Raw genomic sequence first — 13,462 nt, 5'->3', positions numbered from 1 at the left:
TGTTGCAAATCAAGCGCCTCACTGGCATGTTGTTTCGCCGCTGGATATCGGCAAAGTGAGCCATGGCCGTGTAGGAACGCCTGAAATGGCCACACACCTTCCTGGCCTGCTTCAGGACATCCTGTAAGCCTGTGTACTTATGCACAAAGCGTTGTATGATCAGATTACACACATGTGCCATGCACGGCACATGTGTCAACTTGCCCAACTTCAATGCCGCTATCAATTTTTTTCCGTTGTCACACACCACTTTGCCAATATCCAGTTGCTGCGGAGTCAGCCACTTTTCCACCTGTGCGTTCAGGGCGGACAGGAGTGCTTGTCCGGTGTGACTCTCTGCTTTCAAGCAAGTCAAACCCAAGACGGCGTGACACTGCCGTATCCGGGATGTGGAATAGTACCTGGGGAGCTGGGGGGGTGCCGTTGATGTGGAGCAAGAAGCAGCGGCACAAGAGGACTCAGCCGAGGAGGTTATGGAAGAGGATGGAGTAGGAGGAGTAGAGGAGGTGGCAGCAGGACTGCCTGCAATTCGTGGCAGTGTCACCAACTCCTCTGCAATGCCACGCATTCCTTGCTTGTCAGCCGTCAGCAGGTTTACCCAATGTGCAGTGTAGGTGATATACCTGCCCTGACCATGCTTTGCAGACCAGGTATCAGTGGTCAGATGGACCCTTGCCCCAACACTGTGTGCCAGACATGCCATGACTTCCTTTTGCACAATCGAGTACAAGTTGGGGATTGCCTTTTGTGAAAAGAAATTCCGGCCGGGTACCTTCCACTGCGGTGTCCCAATAGCTACAAATTTTTTGAACGCCTCAGACTCAACCAGATTGTATGGTAAAAGCTGGCGGGCTAATAGTTCGGACAAGCCAGCTGTCAGACGCTGGGCAAGGGGGTGACTTGGTGACATTGGCTTCTTACGCTCAAACATGTCCTTGACAGAAACACATGACTGTGGGCAGATGAGCGGGAACTGCTCAAGGCGGGAGACGGAGTGGCGGATGGTTGAGAGGGGGCAAGAAGGACAGCAGTGGTTGACGTGGCTGAAGATGCTGGACCAGGAGGAGGATGGCGGCTTAGAGTAGGCGTGCTGCTTGTACTCATGTGTTGATCCCATAGGCGTTTGTGATGTGAGATCATGTGCCTACGCAAAGCAGTTGTACCTAGGTGGGTGTTGGACCTCCCATGACTCAGTTTCCTTTGGCACAGGTTGCAAATGGTATCGCTGAGCTCTGCAATGACGGCATTCTGGTGGTGGACACAGCATGCGTTGATTGGCGTGCTGTCGGGCTGACCCCGGGTGCCGATGCATGCTGTCTGACTGTGCCACTAGCTCCTTGCGACGACCCCACCCCTGCTTCCAACTGGTCTCCTCCTCCTCCTCTCTGTCTCCCCATCTGAACTTTCGCCCTGTTCTTCTTCTCTTCTAGCGGGCACCCACGTGACATCCATGGACGCATCGTCATCATCAACCGCTTCGCTTGTATCTGACAACTCAAAAAAGGAAGCAGCAGCGGGTACAACATCATCATCATCACACTGTACCTTCATGTGTTTAATGCTGCCTGCCTGAGACATATCCCTGTTATCTACATCCTCTAGCAATAATGGTTGCGCATCACTCATTTCTTCAAACGGGTGTGTGAATAACTCCTCTGACATACCAAGTAAAGCGGCTGTGGTGCTAGTTTTGGTGGTGGCGGCAGGCGGGTGAGTGCTATCTTGAGAGGTGCCTGAAGCTAAGCTGGAGGAGGATGGTGCGTCAAGGTTCCGAGCGGAGGCTGTACAAGATTGGGTGTCCTGTGTTAGCCAGTCAACTAAGTCCTCAGGGTACGTGGCTTCTGAAAACTGGGCATTATTCTAGGGCAAAAGGGAATCACAGCACCACGACCATGACGGCCCCTGCGGGGTGGCCTGCCTCTGCCTGTCATTTTTTGGGGGATTTGTGGTACTATGCGTGCAAGCTACTGTGAGACCAGATATGATTGGCAATGTGCACTGGAACAGTTCTGCAGAGCACACACTGTAGGCCTGAGACACCCGCTTGAAGACAAGTAACTGCTATTCAATCTATAACAGTGAAAAACAAATTTTGTTTTTAAAAGCACGCTATAGAGACACCAGATATGATTGGCAATGTGCACTGGAACAGTGCTGCAGAGCACACACTGTAGGCCTGAGACACCCGCTTGAAGACAAGTAACTGCTATTCAATCTATAACAGTGAAAAACAAATTTTGGTTGTAAAAGCACGCTATAGAGACACCAGATATGATTGGCAACTGTCAAAGCACGCTGGCACAGGTCTGCAGAGCACACGCTGAAGTAGGCCTGAAACACAGACGCTTGCAGACAACTAACTGCTCTTCTATTACAGTGAAAAAAAATTATTTCTTTTAAATCTAAAGCTTAACCAATTGTTAAAACAGATATGAGTGGTGGCACTGGGCAAATAGGCACAGTATCCAATGTGAACCTCACACAGAAGCTGGCAGGCAGGCAACTGCTCTTCTATTACAGTGGAAACAAAATTGTGGTTGTAAAAGCACGCTAAAGCGACACCAGATATGATTGGCAACTGTCAAAGCACGCTGGCACAGGTCTGCAGAGCACACGCTGAAGTAGGCCTGAAACACAGACGCTTGCAGACAACTAACTGCTCTTCTATTACAGTGAAAAAAATTATTTATTTTAAATCGAAAGCTTAACCAATTGTTAAAACAGATATGAGTGGTGGCACTGGGCAAATAGGCACATTATCCAATGTGAACCTCACACAGAAGCTGGCAGGCAGGCAACTGCTCTTCTATTACAGTGGAAACTAAATTTTTAGGGCTTTTTGGGGTGCTGTCTTTACAGCAGAGATCAGATGAGTCCTTCAGGATTGTAGTGGACACTGAATACCCTAGCCTAGCTATCAATTTCCCTATGTAACCAGCAGCAGCTAAACTTTCCCTCCTCTCACTAAGCATGCATCTTCCGAATGAATCGAAAATGGATGCTGGGAGGGAGGTTGGAGGGTGTGGAAGGGAGGGAGTGCTGCTGATTGGCTGTAATGTGTCTGCTGACCGAGAGGCACAGGGTCAAAGTTTGCCCAATGATGACGGATAGGGGGCGGATCAAACTGCGCATGTGTACGCCCGCCGCGGCGAACGCGAACACGCTAATTTCGCCGGGAACTGTTCGCCGGCGGACAGTTCGCTACATCACTACAGAAGATTCATCAACAAAATGTACCCCAGGGTATCTAGGATAGCATGGTGCCTCTACCCTAGCACCTCAGAATCTTAGGTGATAAAGTCACACTTGTTAAGTGTAAGAGAATTAGTCAGCAGGTTATAACCCAATATGACTAGGACGGATCAATATCTCAATCCTAGTACATCAAAATATCTATATGATGGTAATCAATAATATGTCTAGGACGGCAAGGTGTCTCAAGCCTAGCACATAAAAAACTATATGATAGTAGTGAAATGCTGCATATGGAAATTCAGCTTAAAACATACAGATAAATCAAACAAATAATATGTAACACACAGAGGACCTGTTCAAAAGTTTTCAGAGTACCTCTGATGCATTCTCATTGCAACAAAACAATGTTGCAGTTAATTCTTAGTGAAAGTAACCAATTATGCTGATTGCCATGTAGAGCTTGAATGGCTTGAGCTGAATCACTTAATCTGTTATGCGAGAGCTAGGCTGTTAGAACTATACCATAGTCGTGAAGTATAGAGCTAGTATAGCTGCTTGTTCCAAGTACAAGGCGTCTGCTCGCTAGCTAACAGGAAAAACTGCTCGGGATTCGTAGAAGAATATGGAGATACTGGTCAGGCCCCTTGCTTCCAGCTGTTGTTGTGAATCTCAGAGGGCCCCTGACGCGCGCGTTTCGCCACAACTCATCAGAGGGGAACCGATGTGTGGTAAGTACCAACTAGATATAGGTATTCAAACCCGTTGATAGGGGGATTCAAAAAGACGTTGGCTCAGGTAAGCCAATCAAAGAAGGAAAAAGGAGATGACGAATACGTTTCGTCACAGTATAGTTAACCCTATCGGGTCTCCGTGATTCTAGGTGGAGGTCAATCAATTAGAGTGGGATTATGACTCTATGGGCTTAAAAACGTAGAAAGAAAGAGGAAAACTAATATTGATTATGAGATTGTACAGCCATGTGAGGAAAAGCGTTACAATTTAACAATTGTGATCGTAATAACACAGAGTGCAGTATGGAAGTTCTGTGGGGATCGAAATATGCCAATTCCTAATTTAGTAACCACTTAAAGTATAGCAGACAAAGTAAAACATAGTACTCAGCGCTGAGCTAGATACCTGGGAAGTCATAATGATAACGTAGCTGGTAGTTCTAAGACCAAGAGAATATGTGATCAGTGATAAAAGCAGAGGGTTGATTTCATAAAAAATGAATGAAATCGCGTCTAGCTGATTGACTGTTAACCCCAAGACTGCTGTGTACTAGATGGATGTGGATCTGTGCATTAAGAGCAACGTCCACTATGTAACCGCTAGAATTTGATGAGTGGGGTCAAAAGGAAGAAGAACTTCTATGGGGATAAAAATACAGCAGCTCAAGGGTTAGTGCTGTGGGTGCGGAATGGTGCCTGGCTGAGTAATGGTTAACCCCAAGGGAGCTGCGTAATGAATAAGTCTATACACAGACAGCCTCGTCCATTGTGTACCTGCTAAGGTGAAAGAAATTAAACCAAATAGAATCCAGGATGGAAATGTGCCTACATATCGTGAGCAGAAAATGTGTAATAAGCATTTTAATTATGGAAGCAAGCTGTTAAGCCATGGTTATGTAGATTAATTTAGAAATAAACAAATATGTTTAAATGTCTCTCTGTTCCTGTCCAAATCTGAGATGATTAAATTGCGTATACGCAGAAGTAAGTTCACACTGACACATGGAGTTCAGGTTAAAAGCACTTCAGAAAATTTAATGGCATCTGGTTAGAAAACGGGTATGCAGACCCTTTTAAAGGCAAAATGACATCATCATTGAATATCAGATAATAACAAATAAACATCATTAATTGGATTAAATGTTAAGTGGCTTATGTCAGTGTCCACCCATCAATATTATTAATTGGCTCAGGGATTTGAGTGACTAGTGGGGCACCCTCCCATCATGGGATGTCGTCTTTACTCGATGGGAGGGGGAATCTGGCGGCTAGCCATTTTGGGTAGTTAGTGATGTCAGACTCGTGATCAGGCTCAGGGTTCTTTTTATGAATAGAACATTTCATTAGTACAGTGTTCTCATGGCCTTGGCTCTGGCCTTGGTTATACTTTGTTGCATGTTACAGGAGATTCAATAATTCCGGAGTCAGCTATGTCTTTTTAGAAAATACAGTCTCTATTCATTATACTAAATGCTGTTAGGAAATTCTGTCATGTAATGTAGACAAAATGGAGGGTCTGTCATAATGTGAGGTTATGTGAGATTAAAATGGAGTTAGTACAATAATTCAATACAGGTGCAATAAAGATTTTTAAATAATTCTACATCAATGGGATATTAAAGGAATATGATGAGAATGATTCTGTAAAGTCGGAATAAAGTCGGAATAGCGCATAACTAAGTGGCAATTCGGAATAGCGCATAACTTAGTGGCGATTCACCCCATCTGGGCTTATATACATTATATGTAGATCTGTGTGTGGAGACAAACGTCCACTAAGCAGAGGCCACAGTCCATACTTAAAGCTCAATAGGGATCAAGGGGAAAAGGTTTCTTATTTCAAGAGGGTTTAAAGAATTGCCAATATAGAAGTTGCAAGTACTCGCTGCTGGTTAATGATAAACAGAAATATATATGGGAGAATCTCATCTATGTGGCAGATTGTGGATCTAAAGGGGTAATCCCTTGTGGACGGAGTGGCACATTGCTGAATGACACATATCCCCTTAGAGGCTGCGCACACAGAATTTGTAAATCTGTGCGTGAATAGTCCTCTGTGCCAGTGGCGAAGTTGATTAGAAAATAGAATAAATAAATATAACTGCTGACTAATTTAGAGATATCCCCATATCTGAGGTGCTTCTATAAGAAATAATAGAAGCACTTGAATGAGATGCCTTGATGTAATAACTTTTTTATTTTAGTGAGAGTGGATAAAAGGGGTGAAGTTAAATTCTTAATTTAGACCCCTTGGAGCAAGAGTTTTAAACTCAAAGATCCACCTGGATTCCTTTTGGAGGAGTATGAGATAAAAAATTCATTTTCTAGAGTTAAGATTAACTCTCTCTAAGACCTGAAATGAAAGATGATCTGGATTGCCATCATGGAAGTTACGTACATGGTTGGCTACCGGAGTGCTTAAATGTAAGTTTTTGACAGAATTAACATGTTGAAGAGTGCGTCTCCTAAGTTCTTGATAGGTCTTGCCGATGTACTGCATGCCGCAAGAACATGTAATGACGTATATGACCCGTGTGGTGCTACAGTTTATGAATTCATTCACTTTAAATTCTTTTTGAGTATTAGTGCATTTGATGGTTTTAGACTGTTTAATAAATGGACATGCTTTGCAATGACCACATTTGTGGATTACAACTGGTGCAGTAAGCCAATTCTTAGATGGAGTTTTCTTCTCAAGGTGACTATGTACCAGGAAGTCTCTGAGATTCTTGGACCTGCGTGCCGTGATGTTTGGGTAGGCCACTGATTCTGGTTCCAAATCCGTATCGTATTGTAAGATTGGCCAGTTTCGACTGAAAATGTCTTTGATGGGTTGCCACTGTTTGTCGAAGGTCCCAATGCATCTGATCAATTGGTTGGGTGGGGTGGCTTTGATGGAATGAAGGCTGGAACTTCTGTCCTGAGATAGGGCTCTCTGAAACGCCTTTTTTAGAATTTTATTAGGATAACCTCTGTTTTTGAAGCGTATCCTTAATTTGTCTGCTTCAATTTTCATACTGACTGGGCAAAGGGGGAAATACTGGAATGGGGTAAAGAATGTAGTGAAAGATGTATGTTACCCATTACTAAAAGAGTGGGCATCATTGCTCTACCTACTCCTATGCCTCAGCCTATCGAAATTCCTGTGCTGAAATGTGAGGTTAAAGAAGTGTTTAGTCACACCGAAAGTCACACCGATACGTTACCTCCTCACAGATCTTATGATTGTTCCATAGATTTGTTGACTGGGACTATGCCCCCTAAGGGGGCAGTGTATGTCTAATCACCACAGGAAAGTAGGATTATGGGGGATTACATTAAAGAGTCTCTACAAAAAAGGTCACATATGTAAATCTTCTTCACCTTCAGGTGCGGGGTTCTTTTTTGTATCCAAGAAAGATGGAGAGTTATGGCCATGTATTGATTATAGGGCATTGAGCAAGATCACCATCACCAACAAGCTGCACTGTGGGATTTCTGTTGTATCTATTGTATCTTTATACACATAACGTGGGCTTTTCTAGGGGTCTCTGTCATGATTTCTGCTAGTTATGGTATGATATTTTGAAAGGTCTGGAGGACACAATAATTTTTATAGTAAAAGAATAGAGTACTTTATAACATATAGCATGGACTGTGACAATAGAGCCCGTTTACAAATAACACTTTCTTGAATAAGAAAGCTCAACAGAAAGCACATGGTGTATACTAAAATATATAGTTTTTAAAATGGCATAAACTGGCATAAATTATTTAGTTATAATAAAAACACTGATACGGATAAATTGAATATTCAAAAAATTATTTAAATGTACACTTCTCGGTATGTACCATTGGGTAAAAATTATGAAAAAAGACAAAGAGACTTAGTGGGAAGGTAAACCAAGAAATTAAAAATGAGAAAAGGGCATTTATAGCATTTAAATCAGGCACATCAGAGGCATTCTATATAAGATATAAGGAATCCAATAAGGCATACAAAAAGGCAATTCTGGCTAAAATTGAAAATAAGAAAGTGATAACACCCCAAAAAGCACTCGGATCGGTTCGGTGGTTTGGATTTTCCATCAAGGTACAATTTTGAATAGCCAACCACGAGGTAGAAGCCCAAAACAGTTCCAGGGAAATCATGGCAAGGCCAGTGTCAGTTTGAGGGTTTTTATATGAAAACCATATATAATATACGAACGCTTCCCCCATTCGGTATATCTCCTGAACTCCATTAGTATATGTGGTTGGGAACTTGAACGGGCAACCGTGCCTAGCCGATATAAGTTCCATGCCCTCAACGACCAGGTACCACTGCCTGAATTTGGAAAACAAGATGCCCGCAATCTGGGTGAAAATCTAACAGAGAGGGAAAGGGTGTTCCACTAGGGGAATTTGCCAATACCCTTTGCACAGGTCAATGGTGGTCAGATAGCATCCCCTAGTGATACCTAGGTCTTATCATTCACTCGCCTGTAATCTCTGAGGGTTCATGGACCCCTAAGCGGATTAGCTTTTGGATTTCCTGCCGCATTCCTTCCCGGACTGCCTCAGGGATGCGATATGGGGGCTGACGTAATAGGGTCTGGCCTGGGGTGTCTACTCTATGGGTAGTTAGGGTTGAAAATCCGGTTCGTGAGAGAACATGGTCTGTTTGGTTCCAGCAGGCGGATGGCTTTAGCCCATTCCTGAGTCTCTAGCCGGTCCCCTAGCTGTACCAACTCTATGGACCCTGCTCCAGGGTCACCTCCTAATATGTTTGGAAGGGGTAGTGCCCCGAGGAATGAAATGCTTTCCTGAAGAATGTACTTCTTCATGACAGCATTTCAATCACTGCAGCTACTTCTTCCTCTGTGCCCTTGTACTTTTTGAGCATATTAATGTGAAACATCTGTTTCATTTGCTCATTCTCAGAGCTGTAAGTAGTGTCGCACACTTGCCCAAACACCTTGTAAGGTTCCAGCCATGCCGCCTGTAGTTTATCATGTTGGACCAGTTTATAAACCATAACTTTTTTGTCTGACCTGAAAATTACGGTGCCTGGCCCTCTGGTCGTACCATACTCGCTGGCACTGCTAAGTTCTCACGCACGGTCTGAGCCAATTACTCCATCCAGTCCCTCAGCTCCAGCACGTATGGTACAATCGTTATGTCTGTCTCTCCCTCCTTCCCAATGCTCCTTGATAAGGTCTAGGGGTCCCCGCACCCGCCTCCCATATAACAACTCAAAAGGGGAAAACACAGTAGATTCCTGTGGCACCTCCCAGTAAGCAAATCGGGGGTGTGGCAGGAACCGTTCCAAATCTCTGCAAGTAGTAGTAAATATCCTTAATATTTGTTTAAGGGTTCCATTAAACTGCTCACAGAGACCGTTAGTCTAGTGGTGATAAGGGTAACTCATAAGGGGCTTGATCCCACAGACTTTCCACAGCTGATGGGTCACTTTAGCAGTGAACTGAGTACCTTGGTCAGAAATAATCTCCTGTGGAAATCCTACTCGGGAGAATATTTTGACCAGGGCATCAGCCACCGTCTCTGCCTGGATGTTGGATACAGCCACAGCCTCTTGGTACCAGGTGGCATAGTCCACTACAGTAAGGATATATCACTTACCAGAGCAGCTAAGCTGTGCTAAGGGTCCTATCAGGTCCATCGCTAACCGGCTAAAGGGTTCCTCGATAATGGGCATAGAAACCAACCTAGCTTTTTGGTGGTCACCACTTTTTCCCACCTGCTGGCAGTTTTCACATGTCTGGCAATACTGTCGGACATCCTTGGATATCCTAGGCCAAAAGAAGTTCTGGGTTACCCGATATGATGTCTGTAGTATTCCCAGATGTCCTGCTAACAGTACATCATGCTCCAACCAGTGTTTCTGTGGTACTTCTGAATCAGCCCAGGGGTGTTCAAATTGGATTCAGTGATCCGGTATAGCCTTTCTCTTTCCCCTACAAACTTCTCTCTGCCCAATCCCCCCATATCAGTTATAGCCCCATCCCTATATTTCTGGAGGGAGGGGTCCCCAGCTAGTTCCCTTTCAAAGTCCTCAGGGTTATCCCAGGTCAAGGGTTTTATAGCTACAGTCAGGGTTCATACCTGGGCCTCCACAGAATGTGAGTGAGTGTCCATGGCTCACACCTGGGCTCTGGTAGTCACAGCTTGAACTTCAGGTGTGGTTGTGGAAGCAAACACAGAAGTTAATGGCCCCAGATAATTTCCTAACTGGGCCTCTGCTGGTAGATCCTTCATCACCCCAACATCCACTGTACTGACTCCTGCACCCCAATCTAGATGTACCCCAGCAGTAGGTAGTTGGTAGATGGCTCCCCAGCTACCCGAACAGTGACTAACTTCCCAAGACGATATGTGCTGCCAACCAAGTGTCGTTGGATGAGGGTGATGGTTTCTCCAGTGTCTCTTGACCAGAACCAACTGCCTGTGGTGTTGTTGGTTGTCAGTGGTGGCTGCCTGTACCAGGTTGGCTTCATGCAGTATTTCTAGTGGTTCTTCTTGGCCCAGCTCAGTAGTGTCTGAGGCACCTCAGGAGTGGGTCGTGGGGGAGGGTGATAGTTCCCCCCTGTTGTCGGTAGTGCTGGTTTAATCCTGGGGGATTGGACCCGGGGCTGAGACTGGTCCAGCTTGTAGGCATCTGTAAATTTGTCCGTTAATCTGGCTGCCTCTGGAAGAGTAAGGGGTCTGTGGTCCCTCACCCAGTCTTTGACTTCAGGATGTACCTAATTGAAAAATTGTTCCAGTAATAATAATTGTAACACATCTGCCAAGGTGGTCATTTGGCAGCCATTAATCCAGTGGGAAGCAGCTCTGTGCATCCCATAAGCCCACTCTGTATAAGAATATTTGTCAACCTTTCTTAGTTCCCTGAACGTTCTGGAGTAACTGCGTACCTTGCTAAGAGCACTTCCTTTACCCACTCACTCAATCTCTTAGTCTGGTATGGCACTGAAGGCTTCAGCAGCTTTACCAGACAACTTAGGTACCCATCCAGCCAGGATAGGTACCCATTCTCCTTCCGCTACTTTGTGCAGGGCACAATGGCGTTCAAAGTCTGCTAAATAGCCATCAATCTCTCCCTCTGACTCTTGAAAATTTTTAAAAGCATTAAATAATACCTTTCTCGGCTCCGGAGCTAGACTAGGACTGTTCTGGGGAGAGGCTGCAGTTTGTTGGAGTTTAAGCATACGAAATTGCAGTTTATTCCTTGCTTTCACATCCTCATCTGCAATGATCTTTAGTATTATCTCCTGAGGTGGGTTTGGGCCGAACAGCACCAATCATTCCCAAATCTCCCTCATCTGTTCGGCACCTTCCGTTAGAACTGAAGGGTTCGCTGTGGCCAAGTTCTCTCGATCCAGCTCCATCATTTTGCTGATCAAAAGTATTTTTGCCTTACTGCTGGCAATACCTCCTCGGGCTTCCAATAACTCCTTCAAGGTAGTGCGCTTAAGTTGAGCATACACGATCTCCATCTGACTATAAATTAGAACTCCAGGGAGAGGGACCATTCTAAAGCTGCCTCCAGATGTGGCGGACCACCAGTATATCGCCGCCACGGATTCTCTTTCCCAAAATAACGTAGCTCTAACACTAATTAAAATAAATATTGCTGGTATCGCCTTTCCCCCCACACATTAGTAGAGACTGAATGCTGGGAGTAGATCTGTTTAATGCAGGCAAGCACTCTTAATTTATACACACAGTAAACTCCTCCCCTGTGCCTGAGAGATAATTGAGTCAAGAAACTTACAACTCAATTATCTCTCAAGTACAGAAAAATATAACAAATGATAAAAAACCCAAAAGTTAACCCAAAATCCATGGAAACCCCTCAAGAGTCACATCCCCGGATAGCCCTGATCTTAGTGTCTTGTCAGGATCGGGACAGGGATCCAACACGCAGAGTACAAACAGGTACAGGATACGTATACCGGACCTTAGAATGGCCGGACTAACGTACGGAGAATATAGAGAATGGTCAGAGACAAGCCGAGGTCGAGGGAACGAGAGGACAGGTAAGCGAGGAACAAGCCGGGTCAAGGATAACAGAGGTAAACAGAGTAAGTCAAACAAGCCGGGTCGGAACCAAAGGGATAACTGAAAATACCAGAGCACTGTGTGACTAGGCAGGCTAGAACCACGACAGGGCAATGAGCAAATGAGAGAAGCACTGTTAAATACCCTGGCTCAGAAGGGTAGACACGCCTCCGACGAGTCCTGATTAGTCTCCACACAATTGAGTGACAGGTCGTTCCGGGTTGGCGTCATGACGTCGACTTCCGGACGTCATGCTACAAAAGGAAGTGACTCCCTCGCGGCCGGCGTTTATGTGACCGGGTGGACCGCGAGGAACAGGGGAAACAGACCGTCCGGATGGATAGACGTCTAAGTCTCTACCTCTCCCAGAGGTAGAGACTTCAGGTACCCTGACAGTACCCCCCCTCTCAGAAACGCCCACCGGGCGGAATGAACCGGGACGAGATGGGAAGCGGAAGTGAAACGCCCTGCGGAGACGAGGAGCATGAACATCCTCTTGAGGCACCCAACTCCTCTCCTCAGGACCATATCCCTTCCAATCGACCAGATATTGTACTCTCCCCCGGGAGATTCAAGAATCGATGATAGCGTTAACCTCATACTCCTCCTGACCCTCCACCTGAACAGGGCGAGGGGAGGAGACCGTGGAGGAAAATCTGTTACAGACTAGTGGTTTCAGCAATGAAACATGAAATGAGTTAGGGATGCGTAAGGCAGATGGAAGAGCTAGACGATACGCAACTGGGTTAATTCGAGTCAGCACCCTGTAAGGTCCAATATAACGAGGAGCGAACTTCATGGAAGGCACTTTTAAACGAATGTTTCTTGTACTCAACCATACTCTATCACCTGGAACAAACACCGGAGCCGCCCTTCTACATTTATCAGCGTGTTTCTTAACCAGCATAGAATTGTGCAGAAGAATTTGTCGAGTCTGATCCCACAACTTCCTCAAATTGGCAACATGAACATCAACCGACGGTAACCCTTGGGAAGGAGAAGCCGAGGGAAGAATAGATGGATGAAAGCCATAATTCATGAAGAAGGGGCTTGAATGAGTAGAATCACAAACGAGATTGTTGTGTGCAAACTCCGCCCAAGGAATCAAACCAACCCAATCGTCCTGGTGTTCAGAAACAAAACAACGTAAATATTGTTCAATCTTTTGGTTGGTGCGTTCAGCAGCTCCGTTAGACTGAGGATGATAGGCAGAAGAGAAATTCAATTTGATACCCAGTTGAGAGCAGAAGGACCTCCAAAAACGGGAACCAATTGGGAACCTCTGTCAGACACAATTTGGGAGGGTATCCCATGTAAACGAAAAATCTCCCTTGCGAATATCTCTGCCAATTCGGGGGAAGACGGGAGTTTAGGCAGAGGAACGAAGTGAGCCATCTTGGTGAATCTGTCAACCACGGTGAGGATAACAGTCTGTTTTTTAGAGATAGGTAAATCGACAATGAAGTCCATAGCTAAACAGGACCATGGCTTCTCTG

This window comes from Pelobates fuscus, chromosome 3 (genome assembly GCF_036172605.1).
Source record: "Pelobates fuscus isolate aPelFus1 chromosome 3, aPelFus1.pri, whole genome shotgun sequence".
In the NCBI taxonomy this organism is placed as follows: Eukaryota; Metazoa; Chordata; class Amphibia; order Anura; family Pelobatidae; genus Pelobates; species Pelobates fuscus.
Note: the sequence above shows the minus strand (reverse complement) of the source record.